Genomic DNA, 23,644 nt, shown 5'->3' with positions numbered 1-23,644 from the left:
CACTACATAATAGCAAATAATTGTCATTAAGTATTAAAGCAAAGATCTGTGATCACGAATAGGAAAATTTTTTCCTTCGCCTGCTTTTTCTGCCGAACGACCAGTTACAGAATTAGTGTTTTCTTTTTGTAAATAATGATTCATCTATTTTGACGACTTCACCCGGATTTTCAATAACCGCAGAATACGTTAAAAACTTATAGACGCACAAATCTTGCTTAAATAATTGTTCCAGATACAATCATGTGATCGAGACGAAGTAATCTTTCATAGAATTTAATGATTGTCAGTTCGAACAAAATTACAACTAGAACAGAGAAAAATATTTTTTTTCTTATCTTACTGAATAAAGTAGGCATTCTAAACATATTTTCCAATTAAATTGATAACACCGTTATTTTAAATAATAAATATTTGTTACCGTGAAAGACCGAAATTAGAGAATGTCAATATTCACCGGTGAATGTCGATACACCGGTAATCGATATGTGTTATGTTTGGCTTAAATTTAAACTTCCTTTTGCTTATGAGGGTTTCTCGTAATTTATTTACCTTAGAGATTGGTATTGGGTGATTTTTTTTTTAAACTTCTAGTAATCGTTTCGACCCTCACCAGAGCTCATCTGTGTTTGTCGAAACACACCGGCGAAGGTCCCAATAAGCAAATATTTCGGTTTTTCATCGACGTATTTGTTATGTGTCGATATTGACCGGAGATTTTCCAGATATCGTTTTTCACTATAACATACATTTTTACTTAAAAGCTTGTATGATAATAGTTCCCTAAATAATTGTATATTATATTATTACGCGTCAAAATAATTCATAACTTACGATAACAACACTAATAAAGAAACATATATAAAAAAAATAATTTAAGCACATATCTAGAATAGGAAATGTTTTTATGGCAGGGGGAGGAAATTAGCAGAAAAGGTCTTATTTCCTTTTTTTTAGCTTCTGGATTTCCTTCTACTACAGAAAAGTCGTCCTTAATAAGATGTTTTGAATTTAATTTAATAAATTTAAGTGGTAGTTTATTTGTCCTTTTAAAAATCAAGGATAATCAATATTAGTTAAAAAAGAAGAAAAAACAGCTCTTCATAATTCTTAATTAAAAAGTGAATAATAATTTTGTTTTTTTTAATCATTCTGGAAAATTTTCATTAAGAATGAATTTATCTCGTTTATAAACGGTATTTTAAAGGAGGTAGATATTTAATTTTTTATTTTATTTTGTAAATCACTGTTAATATTCAAGCAATCGTTAACTTCATTAAAAACTGAAAAGCAAACAAAGAAAAAAAGCAAACTGAATATTATAATATTGTTTTATGTAATGTATAAAGCTATGTGTTTTGTTATATGGATGGTGATGTTTTCTTCCATTTAACCTGGGAAATATTTACCATTGAAAAAATTATTTTCTTCGGAATATTTAAATTAAAAATAAAAATTTTATTCTATTTCATTACGTAGCAGAATATTTTACGATAAAAAAATGTGCAAAGAGTTATTCAGAATATCATTAATTCAATAACAATAATAATAATCTGTATTTTTAATCGACAATAACGATCTTTTAACTGGATTATTAATTTTTAACAAATGTTTATATGAGTATTGACTTGGTCTGAATTTTAAAACAAAAGGGTTAATCTTTATAAGGGCGTACCAAATTTATTCTATTTGAAATTTTGATTTTTGGCCGTATCTGAAGTAATCACTCACATCAATTTTAAAAGCGACAGAAATCGTTTTGATACAAATTTTTAAAAAGGTAAATTAAATAAATTTGGTTCGGTTTATCATGCATCAAAAATCTTAACTAGAATTCTATACAGAAGAATTGAGAGGAGAGTGGAAGAAGTGTTAGGAGAAGACCAATTTGGTTTCAGGAAAAGTATAGGGACAAGGGAAGCAACTTTAGGCCTCAGATTAATAGTAGAAGGAAGATTAAAGAAAAACAAACCGACATACTTGGCGTTTATAGACCTAGAAAAGGCTTTCGATAACGTAGACTGGAATAAAATGTTCAGCATTTTAAAAAAGTTAGGCTTCAAATACAGAGATAGAAGAACAATTGCTAACATGTACAGGAACCAAACAGAAACAGTAATAATGGAAGAACATAAGAAAGGGAGTCCGACAAGGATGTTCCCTATCTCCGTTACTTTTTAATCTTTACATGGATCTAGCAGTTAATGATGTTAAAGAACAATTTAGATTCGGAGTAACAGTACAAGGTGAAAAGATAAAGATGCTACGATTTGCTGTTGATATAGTAATTCTAGCCGAGAGTAAAAAGGATTTAGAAGAAACAATGAACGGCATAGATGAAGTCCTACGCAAGAAATACCGCATGAAAATAAACAAGAACAAAACAAAAGTAATGAAATGTAGTAGAAATAACAAAGAGGGACCACTGAATGTGAAAATAGGAGGAGAAAAGATTATGGAGGTAGAAGAATTTTGTTATTTGGGAAGTAGAATTACTAAAGATGGACGAAGCAGGAGCGATATAAAATGCCGAATAGCACAAGCGAAACGAGCCTTCAGTAAGAAATATAATTTGTTTACATCAAAAATTAATTTAAATGTCAGGAAAGATTTTTGAAAGTATATGTTTGGAGTGTCGCTTTATATGGAAGTGAAACTTGGAAGATCGGAGTATCTGAGAAGAAAAGATTAGAAGCTTTTGAAATGCGGTGATATAGGAGAATGTTAAAAATCAGATGGGTGGATAAAGTGACAAATGAAGAGGTATTGCGGCAAATAGATGAAGAAAGAAGCATTTGGAAAAATATAGTTAAAAGAAGAGACAGACTTATAGGCCACATACTAAGGCATCCTGGAATAGTCGCTTTAATATTGGAAGGATAGGTAGAAGGAAAAAATTGTTTAGGCAGGCCACGTTTGGAATATGTAAAACAAATTTTTAGGGATGAAGGATGTAGAGCGTATACTGAAATGAAACGACTAGCACTAGATAGGAAATCTTGGAGAGCTGCATCAAACCAGTCAAATGACTGAAGACAAAAAAAAAAACGGTTTATCATTAAAAAAAATAAATATTTTACGTAATTTTCAACGCTAATTTTATAAAAATATTTCGCAAAATTTTTGCAAATAACCAAATAAGTTTATATATTTGTCAGTTAGCAAGAAAATCTATTTTATATTAAAATAAACTTAAAAAAAAAACCTGACACTCAGTGTATGAAAGTACAAACATATAAATAGATCATAACAAAATTTGCCGAAACGTTTCATCAATTACGATTACACTAAAAATTAAGGTCCATATGATGGAGCAAACAAATAAATCATTGAGGGACATGATGTTATATTTTAAATTTTATAATCGTGAAACTTTAAAACCATATCAAACATATTTTATACATACTGTCCCATGAAGAAACGTAGAAACATTCAGGATATGTTATGTTGGTGAAAACAATGAACAAAGTTCATATAAACGTAGGTCTGGAGACGCTTTGTTTTGGACTTACGGCTAACGAAAGATTTCGCCCGGATTTGCGCTCTTCTATTAAAAGAAGCCCTAGTGTAATTTTTGGGACCCAAATTAAGGAGTAAAGTTGGTAGTTTCTTATGTAATTTGTGCTGGGAAATGGTCCCAATTTTTGTTAGGTTTGTAGTACAGTAGCTTTGTTAAATGGTAAAATCAGAAGATTTAATAACAAACTTGTAGAGAATTTAATTCTGGATGTTGAACATTTTATTCAGGAGATAATTTTTTATTACCTTCTACTTACAAAAAATTTTATTAAAGTAAATTTAAATTGGCTGTATTTTCAACATAGAAATAAATTAACGGTTTTCTCTTGTGAAACGTATAGAAAAAAAGAAATAAAGTACTTGAAATGTCTGGATGAATGAATTATTTGACTGAAGCGAAACTGGTAAAAATAGAAGTAAATAATAAGAATAACGGTATATAAATGAATCGTGGAAGAAAATTTAATAATATACGAGCCTATGAATTGCAGTTCTTACTAGAGTCATTAATCAAAATAAATTTAAATGAATTCACAAAGAAATAGTATAATTTAAATTTCTATCTGAAACTGATATTCAATTTAAAATTTTATTATTCACTACTCAAATAAAATGAGTAATATATTCAGTAAAAATGCTATCAGCTTCGAGTTTGGTTAATTCAAGATAATGAATGAACGTGCAAATATGTACGGGAATTTGTTGGTTTATTTCAGTTGCTGTTCTACTTCATAACTTCATTCCTAAGTGCGTCGCATTTTTCTTTCTTAAAAATATGATGCATTCAGGGATAAAAAGACGAAATGTGGACTAAACCTTAGTTTTTAAAATATTTCCAAATAAATTATTTAACGTAATTTGAAAAGTAATGTATAAAAATATGAACTAAAAAGTGAAATTCCATAAAAAACAAGATTTCCTGAATGATGGGATGAATTAAGTGTTTAACATATCTTAGGATACTGAATTCAATGGTACGAAGGAAAAGAGGGAGAAGATGATTGGAGGCTTTTAAAATATTGCCCTGAATTAAGGTAGAAAATTAATTTGACAGACCGATTGAAAAGTGAAGAGCAATGAAGAAAATGGATGAGAAATTATGATTAATCAACATAATTTAGAATATTAACGCTAATTAGCTATATATTCGTGAGATGATTGATTAATAAAAAAAGTGGAAAAAGTATAAATACAAGATGAGAAAACGGAAAAGACAAAAAGTTGTAAATAAAAAAAAATGGCAGCTGACATGAACTCAAAGTTTTGATAAAAACGGAAGAGAAAACCATCTAATTATCTAAATGACAGCAGTTAACTGTATAATAATTATAATCGGTAGATTTATGTGGCCTGAAATATTACCAAACATATGCAATCGGTTTATATAAAAATAAATCTTGTACATTTATCCAATAAGAGTATATATTTTAAAAGTATATCTCAGTCACAGAAAAAAAACTTAACCAACTGATAATTTAACAACAATTTTCTTACACTATTATGATTTAATGCAGTAATATCTAATTCTTCCTGGTTTCCTTTAGCAAAGCCTCATTTTTTCCAATTATCAATATTTTTAAGCTGAACCATTAAAAGAAAGTATTATGATTAGCAATTTATGTACACACAAACAAAAAAAATCTGATGTGGACACCACATGACTTCCTTGTGCGCCTATTAAACTACATATACACATTTTTAAAAGTACATAAAATTTTATTTCACTAATAACTTCTGAGAATTTTTCATTTTTTCTTTTTTGTTTTTTTAAATGTTATTAATGAATTATTTATCGTAAATTTTTTTTACAATCAAAGGTTAATAATTATTAATAAATCAATATGTTTAAATTAAAAAAAAGTTAAAAAAAAGGAAATGAGGTCTGATTCGAACCGACGTGTCTTCCCCTGTAAGATCCAAATATTTCATTAATTAAAATTTTACTTGGATATAACTCTGGAAACAATGAAAATAAGAACTATTTACGATATACCGTTGAAAATCTCTCAATAAGTACTTATTAATACAGTTAAGAAAAAGTTCAAAATACATTTGTTTTTGGATTTTGAGCTTTTTTGGACACTCCAATCAATTATAATTAAAAGGTGAGGTGGACAACTAGATGTTACAACAGTTCTAAATACAAAATTTCAACATCCTACGGCTAATTGGTTTTGAGTTATGCGAGATACGTACGTAAATACAGACGTCACGCCGAAACAAGTCAAATTGGATTCAGGAATGGCCAAAATGGATATTTCCGTTGAAATCTGAAAACCGAAATTTTTCGCGATTACAATAGTAAGTACAAGGAAGTAAAAATTGCAATTAATAAATTACTTAAACTAATACTGGATTCTTCCTATGATATCTTCAACTACTATGATAAATCAGTTTGGTAAAAAAAAAGAGATTAACCCAAATAATAATCATTGACTAATAGATTTAATGATTATATTTATGAATGGAATTCTAGCAATGACCCATTCTGTTTCTTCCTTATTAAGGACCATAAAACGTTTTTTCTTATTTTTAATTTCTTGTAACGTTGTCATATTTTTTTCTTCCGGTTTAGCTTTCGGAAATACCCGTTCAGGTATGACTTCAGAGGTCGAATGAGGATGATATGTATGAATGCAAATTAATTGTAGTCTTGCACAATCTTAGTTTGACCATTCCTAAGATGTGTGGTTAATTGAAACCCAATCACGAAAGAACAACGATATCCACGATCTAGTATTCAAATACGTATAAAAGTAACTGCCATTACTAGGATTTGAACGCTGGAACTCTCGACTTCCAAATCAGCTGATTTGGGAAGACGTGTTCACCACTAGACCAACCCGGTAGGTAGTTTATGTAACGTTAAGCCCAATTTTACTTTCCCGTCTAATGCTACACCAGAATCTTTAGAAAGGAATTGTAATCCGTCCAATTTGGGCATATGCAGTTTTCACCGGATCTTGATACCTAAGGAACCCAAAAAAATCGGATGGAAATTTTCCGGATGTTAATGTACATGTGTTCGGTGTAGGCCTCTAAAGCACTTTAGAACTACTGGACTAATTTTTACCAGACATGGTCAGATTACCTATATATGGGGCATAGATGCTATTAAATTTTTAACTTAAAATTTCAAGGTGGCGAGGCTGTAGAATAAGCTCACTCACAGTATCTCGAGATTTCGCACAATTAAGGTCATATTTTTCTTAGGTTCATTTGTTAATAATTAAAAAATTACAATATTTGCAAATCACAACCTCATCCCAAAAAATTCTCAAAATTTCTGCTATGCTGTGACGTCACAGGTGAGCGGTAGAATTAAATAAATTAATAATATTTTAAGTGTAAAATAGTAACTCGTCTGGCCGGGTCCCGAATTCGATCGCTCAGTTGACTCGGTACATGATGCGTTAAGCCTCACGGCTGCGTTAGTTTGTCAACCGTACAAGTGAAATTTCTTCTACGTAGATTGTAAAATTACATTAGTTTATGTAGTAGCGACTGACGCCATTAATACAAATGCGCGAATTAAATTCGGTGTGCGCACGTGCTTTAGTTAGAATCATTGAATAAAATAAAGAAAAAAAAATTATATTTAAATAAAATTATAAATAATCTAAATTAAGCTCTGTGTCTGTGTGTGTGTGTGTGTAAGCCGTGCATCAGAAACAACCCACAGTTGTACGTCTTTCCTACAAAGAAAATTTCCTACAACTTGTAGTTGACCTACAATTGGTTTGTAAACTATTTTTTTTTGTAAAATAATACATTTCAGAGTATAAATATTTTATTAAGTCTTGATCTAATATTAATAAAACTGATACTTATATCTCGTTAATAAAAAATATAGTTACATGCATATAAAACAAAATGCAACTATAAAAAACAAAACGACACTCAAAGTATAGCGCACAACTCAACCGCTTTACCTAGGTAGGTATATTTTGAAAATAACATTTTTTAGAAGCATAGACATCTCCTAAGGAAGGATTTTAACAAAAATCTAATGTTTCTTTTGTAGGTAAAACAAATTCAAAATCTATGCGAGTGAAGGACAACAACTAGTTTATTATAAAAACATGACAACAGTATAACAATATAAAAACTCTGTCGAAGTTAAGTGCGTTAGAAAGGCGGATTTGCGATTTTGGTTAAGAAAGAAAGGAAGTTGCATATTTTAATGATTTTTGAAAATATTATTTTCGCTGTTTTGCTGAATCTCATGTTATATTATTGTCATGTGTTCTTTCATAATACTGCGAGGTTCTGTGTATTGTTCTAGTAAATACAATATACTGGTATATTTGTGTTTTTTCTTTCTCTTTTCGCATATTTCTTGAGTTATGACTGCTTCAATTACTTAACACTGCTACTTGCAAACAACTGACTTTGATACTATTATCCCAAATTTGTGCGGTTTTGGTGCCGTGTTCACAAAATAAAATAAAAGTTTTCAAATTGATCGAAAACAGACCCAAAAGAATTACAACTTCAAAGCTGCTTTTTTGAACACCAACCCCTTTCCTTTATATCAGATCACAGATTGTTACAAAATTGAAGAACTGCAGTGAAAAATAGCTCGCACCGGGTGGTGTTCGTAAAAATCTAATTTGGGCTAAAAACTTAACGTCTTGGGATCATTGAGAAACCAGCTCGCACCTTGTATTGCTCACAAAAAATTTAATTTTGATTTTCCAACATGTCATCCTTCAAGTTTCAACATGAAAACCCTGAAAAAGTGTCCAAAATATCAGTTTTTGGTACAGGATTCCTGTAAATCGATTACCTTGAAAATCAATAGGGATCTATACCCAATATGTTTTTAACACCCCACCAAGTTTCGTCAAAATCGGTTAAGATTTTTGTCCGGTAGATTGGATGAAAAAATATAATACGGTGGACGAAAAAGTCTCATATAATCATAGGTACATATGTACATAATAACTGCAGAATAGCGTTTAGGAAATTCCGAAACGTAAAGAAAAGTTAGTTCCTCCTCTGTTCTTCACCATCTTAGAAACTTTTACCGGGCTCAGTAGCGATTTCTACAAATTCTTTGAAAATCCGTTAAACTGTTCTTTTGTAGAAAAAAAAAATTATAAAAAACAGCTACTAACACATCTTGCAGCTTATCAAACAGCACCGGTTGAATAATACGCTTGTCCGGTCAAATTATGATTATCTTTATCATTATAATTATCTTTATCGGCTTAATTATGATTATCTTTAAAATCCTTATTATTAGAGTAATAAACCCAATAAAAATCGTTCATCTTTAACATAATGGGGCCAGATCATCTTAAAAAATATATAGTAATTTTTAATTTTCTGGTGGGCGGAGTCCTCCACCCACCGCTTCATTGCAAAGAAATTATTTATAAAGATTCATCTTCAACAATTAGCATGTCTGAACAATCTAAAAAAGAAAATATATGACTAATTATTTTTAGGATTAAGATAAATAATACAGTCTTTAAAATTTATCCGGTTTAACGGATTTTTAGTTTTAATCTACAAATTATTTATTTTATCAGTAATACACATTATTAAAATTCAGTTAGTTACAACCGAAGGTAAAAAAATGCGTAATCTATATCAGTAAATAATTGAACCAGGAAAAACGCCTTTTTTATCCACGACGGAACGAAGACTTTTGGGGTAACAGCTTGCGTGTGTATGTCTATAACCATTTTCCTCAAAAACTACTGGAGCGATTTCAACACGACGAAAAAACCTTAAAAAACGTGAAATAATTAAATAACTGTATTTTTCTTTTATAAGCCCTCTGTGAGATTGCGATATTGTTTTTAAGAAAATAAAATTTGATTTTGATTGAAAATCGTGCGTGATCCGTACACTGCATACATAAACTTTTTTTTTATCTTTTTCTTCTTCTCCCCCGGGCCGGATCCTGCAGTTAAGTATTACACAGCCCAGGAGCGTATCCTTTACTCTAACCGGTCTCCACATCTCGGCCCGCAGGTCGAATCTCACTTTGCGCCCGCCTCAAACCCCCACAGTAGGATCCACTAGGCCCGGCTATGCCGTTCCTGGGTTCCCACTCTGGGAGCCGGGACTCGGTCTTTATGCCAATGTCTCTAACGGGAACACCCTGAGTGGGGCATCCCCGCCGGGACTCGGTATTTTTCGCTCGGGGGTGCAAAAGTCCCCGTGCCTCATCGCTACCTCCCACTCGAGCAAAATGTGCGAACGGCAGCTCCGCAGAGGGCTGTCCCTCATCTCCAAGTCTCCCGATCCTTCTTCTGAAGAACCTGCATAGATAAGCTTTAGTTATGATTATAGTCACGCACGACGGTTAATCAAAATCTTAAATTTTATTGTCTTAAAAACAACACCACAATGTCACAGAGATTTATAGGTTATAAATACAGTTATTAAATTATTTCACGTATTTTTGAGGTTTTTCGTCGTGGTTTAGTAAAATTTTTTTTTTCACGTTTTTTATGGTTTCTTCGTCGTGAGAATTTAAAAATTTTTAATTTAATTTTTTATCGAAAAACTATAATGTTATCTATATTTATTTAAAAAAGATATATATCTATATTTAATACATTTATTTATCTATGTCATGAATGTTTTTCTCCAAAAAGTAGTAAAAACATACGACCATAAATTTCATATAAAAGATGTTTTACAGTTTTCATCGGTGGTGGAACTGTTTTAATTACGTTCATACATTTTTTTTTTTATTGACGCCCGTAAAAGTACATTTTTTGTGTTATTTTAATGATACTGTAATGTTAATACTCTCTTTTAATAACCAACACTAATTATTTTATTCATCTAAAATAATAATGAATAATTATGAAATTATTTGTAATTTAATTTTAATTATTAAATATAATAATTAAGACCGCATAAAAATATTAAGTTCCGTAATTAATTTTATTTTGATCTAAATTTTACAAACAACAAAAATGTTTAATTAAAGGAAAGGTTTTGCTTCTTTGACCGACCTCCAATTGGAGGAGGTTTTCAACTTGATCATATATATATATATATATACATATACACGCTAGCCTATCAGGGTTCTATTAAACTCACGCTGTAGGAACAATAATGATGAACAATTTTTAATTTTGTCCAGATCATAAAAACTATCAGTGTATTGCAATTTCTTCAGAGCAACAGTTTGGTCAGGCACGAAAGAGTGATCTGAAGAATGCGAGTTACAAAATAGTAAGCCTCCATCTTAAAAATAGTAAAATTATAGCTGGTTACCCATCCTTCGTACAGTAAAAATATATTTTGCCCGGTACTTAGAGTTACCCTACAAAAACCACTACCAGGTGACCGTATTTCGTTTCTAATTTTTTTATTACATGTTTTTTACAATCAATTATATTGTGGTTAACCATCAATTAACAGGAGGCAGATCCATCCAGTCGCGTCACAAATACAGTAATAGTGACAGTGGCTGTGTTGGTTGTGTTGCCGCGCCGTACGCCGTCGCATCCGTTAAAAAATCGAATTTCAAAAAAAAATTACGAAAATGGTTTTTACGTACTTATCTGAAAGAGGTTTTTCAAGCTCAAATCGAGTGAATGTCTCGTTTAGTATATTCGAAAATGTGGAAAATTTGCAATCATTGTTCAAATATTTTTTATCTTTCTTCACCCCCTCAAGGTCAAATTTCAAATCTAGAAACTGGTTTTTTGATATTCACATGAAAATTACAACAAATTAAAAATCAAGTTTACGTCTTCATTTGTTACCGAGAAATTAAAAACATAATAAAATTCAATGTTACTCCATTTTAACCCTTTAAACTCAGAATTTCAAAAACTCCTTTCTTAGTGTGCATTTAAACCGTAAGAAGAACATTAATACAAATTTTTAATCAATAAACTTAAGTAGTCTTTGTTGGGCGTTGATTATGAATCAGTGAGGATATGTTGTTTTTAGGTACAGATATATATTTTTTTATCCGGGAACAACTTTTTACCAAGTGCACCAATTTGGATGAAATTTTTTAAACAATACCAAATGATTCGATGGTGGTCCCACACTATCAAGTGGTTCTGCATCACTAAAAAACCATATAGGTTAAAAACTCCGATCCTGGCGGCAGAATATATTTATCACTGAAAAACTTCTGCATTGAATACTCTACTTGGATTACTAGATATTTGACGCATTCCCTATAAACGAATACGGATTTAATCGGCTCATTCTTTTCACAGTTATTAACGTAAAATTTCTCTTATAATAGTAAATTAATTTGCATACTCTTTAGGCGTTTCACTGCAAATACATTTACGATTCAACGAAACACGGCTTAATCTTTGACCTTGAATCTCGCTTGAAATACGCTTACGAAGCAAATCTACTACGTTCCCTTTAAGACTGCGTTTCATTTGACAACTTATATTTCATTTACTCCCGGATTTTAGACAGTTTCTGCTCATGCACGATATCAACTCTTGATTCTGAATACCTCGTATCTTTTCCTTTCAAATTTTAAGTGGTTTTGAAGGAGCCTGTTTTGTTTCAAGAAAACGAACGTTCTTTTCGCCTACAAGCAGTTTGCTTTGTAGGTTTGCCCATATTTCCGCTTTGATGAAGATACAAAAATTAAAAATAATAAAATAAAATTAAAAATAAAAATTGAACAGACTCAAAAAAAAAATTGCACTGAAAATAAAAAAAAATTTGTTCACTACAATCTTTTAAATTTTCTTTTTGAAGTAGTAGAAAAATCTTTAAATTAACCTGCGGCTTTAATTCAAATAAAGTTAGTAATTTGTATTTTGTGCACTCCTAATTAATTTAAAAGTAAAAGCCAACTTCAAAATATAAGTTTCAAAAATTTTACTGAAAGCGTATTGGAAAAATCATTTTTCGTTTTCAGAGTAATTTTTTTTTCTTTTGGAAGCTCTTTTAGATAAAAAAAAAAAATTATTTAACAAACTTAAATTTTTACTACGCCAATTTCCGTGGCGGAGTTGTAGAATATCTGTCTTTCATCCGGTAGGAGCTGAATTCAAATCCCCAATCGGCTAATCATTTTTTATGACCTATAAAAATTTATTTCTCATCTGTGGATGTAACATGCCGATTAACCTGTAGTTTCTAAGTTGATTAAGTAAATTAACTACCTTATATTCGAAGATAACTATAAATTTACAATTTCTCCTGGTATCTTACTTCACTGATTACTTCAAAAATAAATTTTATAATCTTCAAAATTGTCATACAAATCTTCCTCATGTCACTGGGCCATCGAGGGACTGCTTTATTATTCACTAGTTGAATAGTTTGCAACGTACACCTTAGAAAATAATAATATTCTTCCAAAAAAAAAATAAAATAAAATAAACTTGCTTGTTTGAATAGAGTGCGCTTCGATGAAAACTATAGCCTAATACAAAAGATCTTCTAACTTTGTATAAATAAAATATAGCATAATTTAATTTCGTCCGGTATCTTTGTTTAAGACTTTGTGAAAAACTTCTAAGATTAATGGTAAGCTAGGATAAGTTTAATACGTACATTATTGTTTCACTGTATTATCTTTTTTTTTAACTGTATACGTACGTTTTTTTCATTAATACAAAACAAAAGCTTTTTTTCTTAAGTAAACTTTTGTTAATAAGTTATACGTAGCAGTTTTTTTTAACAACTTTGGATTGTTTACAATTTTAGTAAAGTAAAACAAAAGTTAAGATAGGTTCCAAAAAAACTGTTTCTTTTTCTTTATTTTCTTGGCTTGAAAATATTTTCTTGTTTTTGCTTTTATCGTATAATTCCATTACCTTGTTATAATTACTTAATATTTATTGTATAGATTTATTCCAAAAAATAACCGATAATATTTTTTTTAAATTCATATTACATTTTTATGGTCTTACCATGTTATTTCAAATTTTATTTTCAGTTTGATAATTTTATTTTTATTTATCTGCTAGATAATAGGTAATAAGATAATAGATAATAGGTATCTGTTGAGAGCCAGACTAAGGAATGATTCCTGAACGAGGGCAGCAGCTCTTTCAGTAGTTGTTAGGGGCGTGAGTCACAATGACTTAAACGGCCATATCAACATCACTCAGTCCTCTGAGTACTGCGCAGCTGAAAGCAATGGAAAACTACAGCTGTTTTTTACAAAGAAAATGTGGCTCTCTGCACTGAGAAGAAAATATGAGAAGCTTTTGAAATGTGGTGGTATAGGAGAATGTTAAAAATCAGATGGGTGGATAAAGTGACAAATGAAGAGGTATTGCGGCAAATAAATGAAGAAAGAAGCGTTTGGAAAAATATAGTTAAAAGAAGAGACAGACTTATAGGCCACATACTAAGGCATCCTGGAATAGTCGCTTTAACATTGGAAGGACAGGTAAAAGGAAAAAATTGTGTAGGCAGGCCACGTTTGGAATATGTAAAACAAATTGTTAGGGATGTAGGATGTAGAGGGTATACTGAAATGAAACGACTAGCACTAGATAGGGAATCTTGGAGAGCTGCATCAAACCAGTCAAATGACTGAAGATGAAAAAAAAAAAAAAAAAAATCTGCTAGATGTAAAAAAATTAATGAATTAATTATCGTATTTTGTTATAATGTTTACAAATTCATTGTTGAGAGAAATTTTAGATGATAAAAAAATATTAACAATAAATGCTCATGAGTTTAGAATACATGTGTATTTTAATTATAACCACTCGTTCTAATTATGATTGGTTATGACACATTTATTCAGTAAAATATTTTGTTTTAATTCAAAAATTGCTCAGTCCATTAAAAATTATATAACGTACAGATCGTTACATTTTTGAAATTAATAAATTTCAATAAAATGACATTGACAGGTGTAGTAACATATATTGTTGTCTTCTGATGGTTGTTAAATTAATAGACAATATGTTTCTAAATTTTAATTCGTGTTTAATCAAATATATGTGATTTTTAAAGGACTTCGTAATTGATGGTAACGATTTTTCATTTTTTGAAGTTCTGTAGATTTTATTTATTTTTGACGTGACAACGTCTTATAAATCGATGAACGCCGACAGCACGCACGTAAAATTGTCCGGTTCCGCCTGAGCCGAGCCGAGCCGAACCGTCGTGCAATGGAATATACTATCATGTCAAGCAGATTTTGGCGGGCTTTTCAAAAACAGAAACTTCATGAATTTGATTTATGATTTCAATTTCATCGTTTTAAATTGACACTTTATCAACATTGATTTGATTAAAGTTTATTTCTATATCAAATTGTTCATAATTATTTTTGAACAAATCATTCGATTTAAACTGGCAAAAATTATTAATATTAATTATTATTATTATTAAATGAAATGAAAAATGGAATATTAACGTGTTTCATTAGCTAATTAAACAACCACTTCGATTAAATTTGTTTGTTTAAACAAGAAATTTTTTAAAACAACCAAATCATGGATGAATTTAATTAATTGGTATTTTTTATTTGTTTGTTTAAACAAGAAATTTTTTAAAACAACCAAATCATGGATGAATTTAATTAATTGGTATTTTCATCTAGTCCAACGCCAGTTTCTCAAAAAAACATGTGTTTACTTCATAAGGATAACAAATATTTATTTGCGACATTACAGTTTATAAACAATAAGTAAGAAGAAGCAACACCAGCAAATATGAGAAAAAAGAAAGAACATATTTACAGGTTGAACATACTGCCTGTCAAAAAATTATAAAATTTTTTTTAAAAATATTTATAAACAATAAATAACAACAGTAATAATAATTGCAAAATAAATTAATAAATTTTACTATCGTAATTCATTCATTCAATATCGTGTAGCAGATCTTAAAACAACTATTATCGATACAAATAAATCGATACTGAAAATACTATGGATTGACTAATACCCTAATAATAATAATAATTAAAAGACAATAGAAAATAAAAAAAGTATAAATAACGAGGGTTTAAAATCCTCATTATTTATACTTTTCATTATTCAATTACTTTACTTTTATATTTTTTCATTATTTATTCTTTTGAAGGATAAAAATAATGAGGACTTGCTTTCATTTAGAATCGTAAACATGATTTTTTTTCGGCCTTGTAATTACAACTAAACACACATATAGGCAAAACACTTGAGTCAAATCAAATGGTAAACAATAAAGGTCAAAATTAGAAGAATTTTGAATCCTATATTTCCTCCTTAGCGATTTATTGATTTTGAAGCTAACTTCTCTTTTGTTATTGTGTCAAGGAAGGTTAGTTTCTTATTACGATAATTTATTTCGTAAACTGGATATAATATATAACTAATAAATAAATTATTTTAATTTATATTTAAGCTTCCAGCTCTCGTGTCGAGTGAATTTACATATGAATATTATAGATCTTAATGAAAATGTTGAGAGTGTTCAATCTTTAAAAGATGCCTAAACCGATCTAAACAAAATTTAATTGGAAAGATTTGCTGCTATTTTTCGCTTTTCCTTGATCAATTTTCATCATTCAAAAAAAAAAAAATTTACTGAAAGGTAATCAATTTTGGATACCTTATAATCCCATTCCTAGACGTCGCCAGCCAGGGCAACCCGCTCGAAGGACCTAACTGTGTGCCATAGGCACGCCCTGCAGCTAGCAGTTCAATAACGTTGTCACGCTCAACTCTCGTGCGAAACGTAGTTCCACCCAAACTAAAGTTTTTTTTTTTTTTAATTTTGCAACGAAACAGTAAAAAAAAAAAAATATATAAAAAGAATATAATAAATTTGCTTTATTTTTTCAACACAAAAAAGGAAATTTTCCAAAAAAGTATATTTTAGCATATTTTTGTAATATTATTCATTCAATTCAATTCATTCAATCGAATCATTCAGTTCAAATCCTGCTCACACAGAGAAAGAAGTCACTCACTGTTCACAGTTCATTAATCCAATTCATTAAAGTTCGTGCTTCAATTCAAAATAAAAATGTGACCACTTACAGAAAAAAACCCACCAAGCTTTTTAAAAGATTGTCTGTGAATATTAAAATTTAATTTTTATTTTAATGATATCCTGAATTTCTTGACATCTAGCGAATAAAATTTTTCTTTTTCATTCAAGTTTTTATTTTAATATTCCCCGGAAAAATCTACATGCCTTTTTTAGCATAATTAAAATAAACTAAGGGATAGAATAATTAAAATAAATTTAAATTAAAATAAAATAAAAAACTACTATATATAAAATAATAAATAAAATAAGGGAATCTTTTTATAAGTTTTATTCCCTAAAACAAAATAACGTTTAAATCAAAAGTAGAGTTTTCAGGTACCCATGTTAGAATTAATAAATTATTTTAATTTTTGTTTAAAAAGCAATAAAAACAATAATTTATTTTTGTCACAAATCGTGTATTTATAATCGGTTCCGATTAACGAACCACAAGTAAACTGCATTAAAAAAAAGCACGTGAAGAGGGTTTCCACTGAACAACAGGGGTGATATTATACACTTTTAAATATACATACATATATATATATATATTTTAAAGAAACTACATTTAATCATCTCGGAGAAGTAATAAATCCAAACGCTCTAGAAAAGGAAGCGCTAAAAGAGCGAAAACGTGAAATGGCGTTAGCGTTCAGGGCTTAAACCCTTAAATCATGTTTTGACTTCAGTTGTTTATATTATTGAAAAAATTGTTTAACTATTATCTCAAATCAAGATAAATAATTAAAATAACAATATAGAAAGGCGTGGATTTAAAAAAATGTAATTTTTCTAACTCACCTCCTAGTAATTTGCTAAAACATGTGTAGTAGATTTCATCTACTAAGCGTTTTATTTTAATAAACTGAACTGGGATAGTGTTCAGCCATAAACATGAGGATATCAGTTATGCATCAGCAAACTTCTTCTGTAATCTCTGTTAGCATGCTAAACAATGATAAATATTGAAACCATATTTCACAGCTTATTATATAATAAAATTGAGTTTTATAATAATAAACTTCAATTTTATTATACCTTATAAAATTACGTCACCCAACTTCTTTACATTTAAACAATAAATATTATTAACTAATATGATATAAATAAAATGATATTTAAATGAAATAATAATATTTGACACCTTATAAAAATATTTTTTGTTAAATTTTCCTGAAGTAGAAGTTTATGATTTTCATCAATTTATTACATTCTAATTATATTTTTACTAATTATATTCGTATAAACTACCAATATTGAATATTGTTAGTAAAAACTCGAGTACAGTTTCAGTTTGTCTCGAAACAATTTTTTTTTATGCAGTAGCTTTTAATTCAATTTATTAATGAGAATTAATAATTTTATTCTCTTTTGAAAACATAAAAACATATAATAATAATAAGAAGGGATTTTTGGATTTCAATAGAGCCACATTATCAAACACTAAATTCAATATTTTTATAGTTTTATTAAAATATTATTTATACGTGTTACGGTGAATTTAATTAATCAGGAGATTATGCATAATTACCGGTAAATTTTATTAATTGCCTCCAATTTAATAAATATACCGGTCATGTAACATATTCTCCATATTGACATATTTTACATATAACAACTCGACTATAACCAGTAATTACTGAATTTATTATTTAAATAATCAAAATATTACTGTTAATTAATCTTGGTTAGCTAGCGAAGCGAGGATAGGTTATGTTTGGTTAGATTATGTTAATCCCGTGTACAGTCGAATCGTACGTATATCAGAATCCTTTTTTTGACAGTCATTCGGAGAAATACCAATTACGTAACCCCCAGAAAGTGGAAGAGTGTCGGACTCGTACAGATTCGGCTAGATGATATTAGGAGCCTATGTACGCCCGTACCCTACCGACTAAAATTCCTATTTCACCGTAACTCCTCACCCGAGGCCGGGATCAGCAGTCAAGCACAGCACAACCTCGGGGGTGACTTTTGAGCTCAGGGGATCAAGAGTCCCCGTGCCTCCTCACAAGCACCCATCCGCTCAAGTACAGACGAGTGATGGCTCCGCAGGGGGCTGTCCTTCATCCCTTCGCTCTCTGGTTAGTCTTCGTCTTGTGTCGCAGGAGATGCTGGCCTTCTCATCCACCAGCAGTGTATGTTACAGGTCAGTTCTCTGTTAGGTTGTTTGCCTTAAGTTCCTAGATCGAGGTGGCCAGGTCTGACTATGTCGTCCATGTGCCCCACTCCAGGAGCCGGGGCTCAGTCTTTGTGTCTTTTTACCTCCACCTCGTGGATTCTGAAGGGGCGCCGTGTTGGGTCTGGGTTTTTTTATTGTGTTCCACTTCCTCTTTTATCTTGAAACATAAAATATCAGAATACATAACCTATGCTCGCTTCGCTCGTTAACCTCGTCTAATGAACTTTAAAAATACAAATTATATATCTTACTCTGCAACACTGGAGACGATTAATTAAATTAAGCGGTAATTGTGCATAATCACCGGATTAATCAAATTTATCGTAATATATGGCTTTTCTACAAAAGCAATAAACCAATAATTTATTTATTTTAACTACTATATGTTTTTTTCTTCCAGTAGCAATTAATTAGATGAATTTTTAGCGTTTGAAAAATAACAATATTGACCGGGATTTGAATCCAGAACCTTCCGGATTAAAGGCAGAAATGTTACCACTCCACCACAAAGGTTGACATAATAACTACAAATTAGGATATACATGTACAAGCTTATACATATACTAAACAGTATAATATGAACAGAAAAAAGCTGATAACTGTGGGTTGTTTCTGATGCACAGCTTATACACACATACACATACAATTTAATTTAAAATATTTATAATTTTATTTAAATATTATATTTTTTCGTTTATTTAATTTAATGATTCTAAATAAAGCGCGCGCGTGTACCGTATTTAATTCGTTCTGTTGTGGTGGTACTAGAGACAGTTGTCACTAACCCTAAACTAATATAATCTCACAACTTACATAAAACAAATTGCGCATGTACGGTCGGCAAACTGATGTAGCCACGAGGCTTAACGCACCAGGTGCCGAGTCGACCTGGCGATCGAGTTCGAAAATATTACTACTATTTATTTAAATATTACTTATTTAATTCTACCGCTCACCTGTGACGTCATAAGGTATTTTAGAACATTTTTTGGGATGGGGTGTAATTTTGCAGAATTCTTTCTTTTGAAAATATTATTATTTTTTAATTATTAATATTTATGCCTAAGAAAAATATGATCTTAATTGGACAAATTCTCGAGATACTGAGGGTGACCTTGATTTATAGCTTCATTTCCTGAAGTTGAAAATTTAATGACATCAATGTCCCATATATAAAAGTAATCTAAGTTTGGTTAAAATCGGTCCAGTAATTCTGTTGATGTAAGGTAATTTAGAGAACATGCACACACACGTACTCACGCGTAAATACGAACATTAACATCCGGAAAATTTCCATCTGGTTTTTTGGGTTTCTTAAATGTCAAATCGTCAAGATCCGGTGAAAACTGCTTATGCCTAAATTGAACCGATTATAATACTTTCCCTTCTAAGCTATAACTCTGCAATAGCGCTAGATGGGAAAGTAATATACGTCAAATTTTTTAAGGCATTAATATTAATCTATAATGTATAAGTTATATACAATGATCTAATCTTTTTTTTTAATTTTCCGTTACTCCAAATTAATGGAATAACTGTTTTAACCATTAAACTTTAACTGTTTGACTTTAACTGTTTTAACTGTTTGAACCATTAAACTTTTTTTTTAATATGTAAACTTTGTCGGAATTAAGAAGTTATAATTAACTAAGCTCTTTAACCTAAATTTACCGTAAATTCTTCTTTTATTTCTAAATCCTTTGTCAATTTTGAATTGAACAAAATTTAATTTACCCATTGGATGGGTAATGTGCATTTGTACATTACCATCGTTTTCCGTTCATTGTTTAATTTGTACCATGTTCGTCGTATTCATTTGAGAATTTCAAGAAGTAATCATGAAGACACTTTTTCATCGATGTAAATTATAATGACATGACAATATATTTGTATAAACTTGAAGTTTACGTTATGCTTTCTAATACTAATATTAGAAATATTTAACGCTCAATTGTGAATTAAAAAAAAAAAATAGTTTTAAAGAAACCAAAAACTCAAACAAGGAAATAAACGCTAAAGATAAACCTTAATAAAGATCAACAAATGATAAAACCCACCATAAAAATAACAATGATTAAAACTGAACAAAAATAGTTAACATTCAATATTAAAAAAACAAACCACGAAGCCTGGTTTAGTTTTTTTTTTTATATTTTTGTATCAGGTTTAATTATTTTTTTGATTTATTTTTTATCCCAAAATATGAAACATTTACTTTAATTTATATTTTAGAGTCTCATCATTCACTAAAGGTGAATGATGATGACAAAGTCTTGTCGATTTAGCCACGTCACTTTCATCTCCGCTTCTCCAAGTCATTATATGAACCAAGGCCCATCTCTTCTTTAACAATATTGATGATGGTTGCTGTCGATCTACCTCTAGGTTTTTTATCCAAAACCTTGCCCCCCAAATATAGGGTTATCATAAAAGAATGGTGCGGTTTTGAACATGGTTTAAATTAAAACAGAATTACTTACAGTTTATGTTTTATATTTTTCAAATTTGTCATCTCAAACATTTTCTTACATACGAGTAATTAATAAATTTCAATATGTGCGCCCTTAGTCGCTCAACAAATGTCCAAATGATACTCAATTTCTGTCCAAATATTGGTTAAAATTTCTTCGTTAATGGTTGTCATTGCTTCATTAATCCTGTTTTTTAATCTGGTTTGGGTCGCGAATTTTTTGTGTATAAACAACGCTTTTGATGTACCCCCTCAAGAAAAAGTCGCAAGGTGTCAGGTCTAGACTCCTTGGAGGCGAAAGTATGGGTCCTTGCCGGCCTATCTATCGATCTCCAAATTTTTCGTTTAAAGCGTCTGTGACCAATGGATTGAAGTGCGGGGAGCACCATCTTGTAGGAAATGAAGTCGATGAATGTTTTCGAGTTCATCCAGCTAAGGAAAGCAATAATTGGTTAACATGTCAAGATACACAGCTCCATTAATTATTTTTTCAGCAAAGAAGAAAGGCCCTATTACACGATTTTTCATCGTGCCACACCAAACATTAACTTTAGGCGAATCGCGTTGTTTCTCAATAATTGCGTGTGGGTTTCAGACCCCCATATTCGTGAATTGTGTCTGTTAACATATCCATTCACATGAAATGTAGCTTAGTCTGTAAAAATTATATCGTCTAAAAATGATTCGTTTTCACTTATTCTGTCCAACATTTCAACAGCGAAATTGTAACGTTTTACACCATCATCGGGTTTCAATTCCTGCAGTGTCTGGATTTTATAAGCGTGTAATTTCAGTTTTTTATGTAAAACTTTGTGAACTGTTGATTTTGGAATACCTAATTCGACGCTTCGAAATGGAGGTTTTCAGGTATACCAGTATAACATCTAGAAATTTCCCTACAATCTTCCTATGAATTACTGAAACCGCACCATTCTTTTATGATAACCCTATATATTCGTCAAGAACTGGTCATGTCGTATTACATATCCTATCAATTTCGCTCTTCTTCTTCGTATAACATTTAGCAAGGACCTCCTCTCATTCATTTCTGCTAACACTTGATCATTTCTTTTCCTATCTACCCAGTTTGTCCTTGTTATTCTTCTCCAAATCTGCATTTCCATTGCTTCCAGTCATCTTCTTTCTGCTTTCCCAAGCGTCCATGTTTCACACCCGTACGTTACAACACTCCAGATATAAGATTTAGCAAACTGTTTCCTTATTTGCATATTCATATGATTATTATCAGTCAGTATATTCTTTTTATCCTAGAAAGCTCGTTTCGCCACCGCTATTCTTCTTTTTGCTTCTGTAGCACATGTTATTATTGGTAGCGACGGTGCTTCTCTAATAACAAAAATCGTCAACTTTCTCTACAACAGTACCGTCTAATTTAATATCAACCTTTGTACTTTTCTTTGTTTTTCCTACAGTCATGATCTTTGTTTTCTCCTTATTAATTTTCAGTTTAAGTTTTATTAGTACTTTAGATAGTGTTTCTAATATAATCTCCATTCCTATTGCTGATTTCGCCTGTAACACAATATCATTTGCAAAGCGGATACAGTGTATGGATTTTCCATTAATTCTGATTCCTTTTGTTTTTTCTTTCATTTCTACAATAGCTTTTTCAATAAACAAATTAAACAGAAACGGTGACAGTGGGCAATGTTTAAAAATTTTTTGTCGTTTTTAAATGAACAAAAAAAAATTGAAAAAAGTTTTTGATTATTTTTTGATTATTTCTGTGTATCTTTAGTTTTATTTTTCGTGTTGTGGATTTGGGGTTTATTTTATTATAATCGCTGCTTAGTTATCTATTCTATTTATTCTTTGTTGGGTTGAATTTTGATATTGTCGATGGGTTTATCTTCTTTTTTTTTGTAGGTGATTTCTCTGTAATGAATTGATGTTATTTTTGTATGATTTTATTTTTTTTATGTCGGTTTAACTTTTCTATATAAAATTTTTAAAATTTATTATTATGTACAGGCTATGCCTGTACGTAGTATTTATTAAAAAAATCATTCAATCTAAATATATATATATAAAAATGAATGTTTGTCTGTCTGTATGTCTCTTATGTCTTCCTAAACCGTTCATCCGATTACGATGAAACTTTGGTAAGTTGTTGTGCGCACGCCCGCGAAGGTTTCTGAATTAGTTTGGACCCGCTAGGTGGCGCTGTCGTCGAAATATTTTGAAAAATTGTATTTATGGTCCGATTCGGCTCATATTCAGAATATGTGTTACTTACATCGAAAGAAATACTTCTGCAAAAAATGGACCCGCTAGATGGCGCTGGGATCGAGATATTTGGAGAAAATTGCATTTATGGTTGGATTTGAGTCATGTTATGAATATATATTAGTTACGTGAAAAGAAATATTTTTGCAAAAAATTGACCCGCTAGGTGGCGCCGGTGTCTGGATATTAACAAAACAAAGAAAGAAATACACAGACTTTCTTCTTCTATAGATATAAAAGGTAATGTTCGTATGTGTATCCGCTATAGACTAAAAAACAAC

This window comes from Lycorma delicatula, chromosome 5 (assembly GCF_047948215.1).
Source record: "Lycorma delicatula isolate Av1 chromosome 5, ASM4794821v1, whole genome shotgun sequence".
Classification (NCBI taxonomy): Eukaryota; Metazoa; Arthropoda; class Insecta; order Hemiptera; family Fulgoridae; genus Lycorma; species Lycorma delicatula.
Note: the sequence above shows the minus strand (reverse complement) of the source record.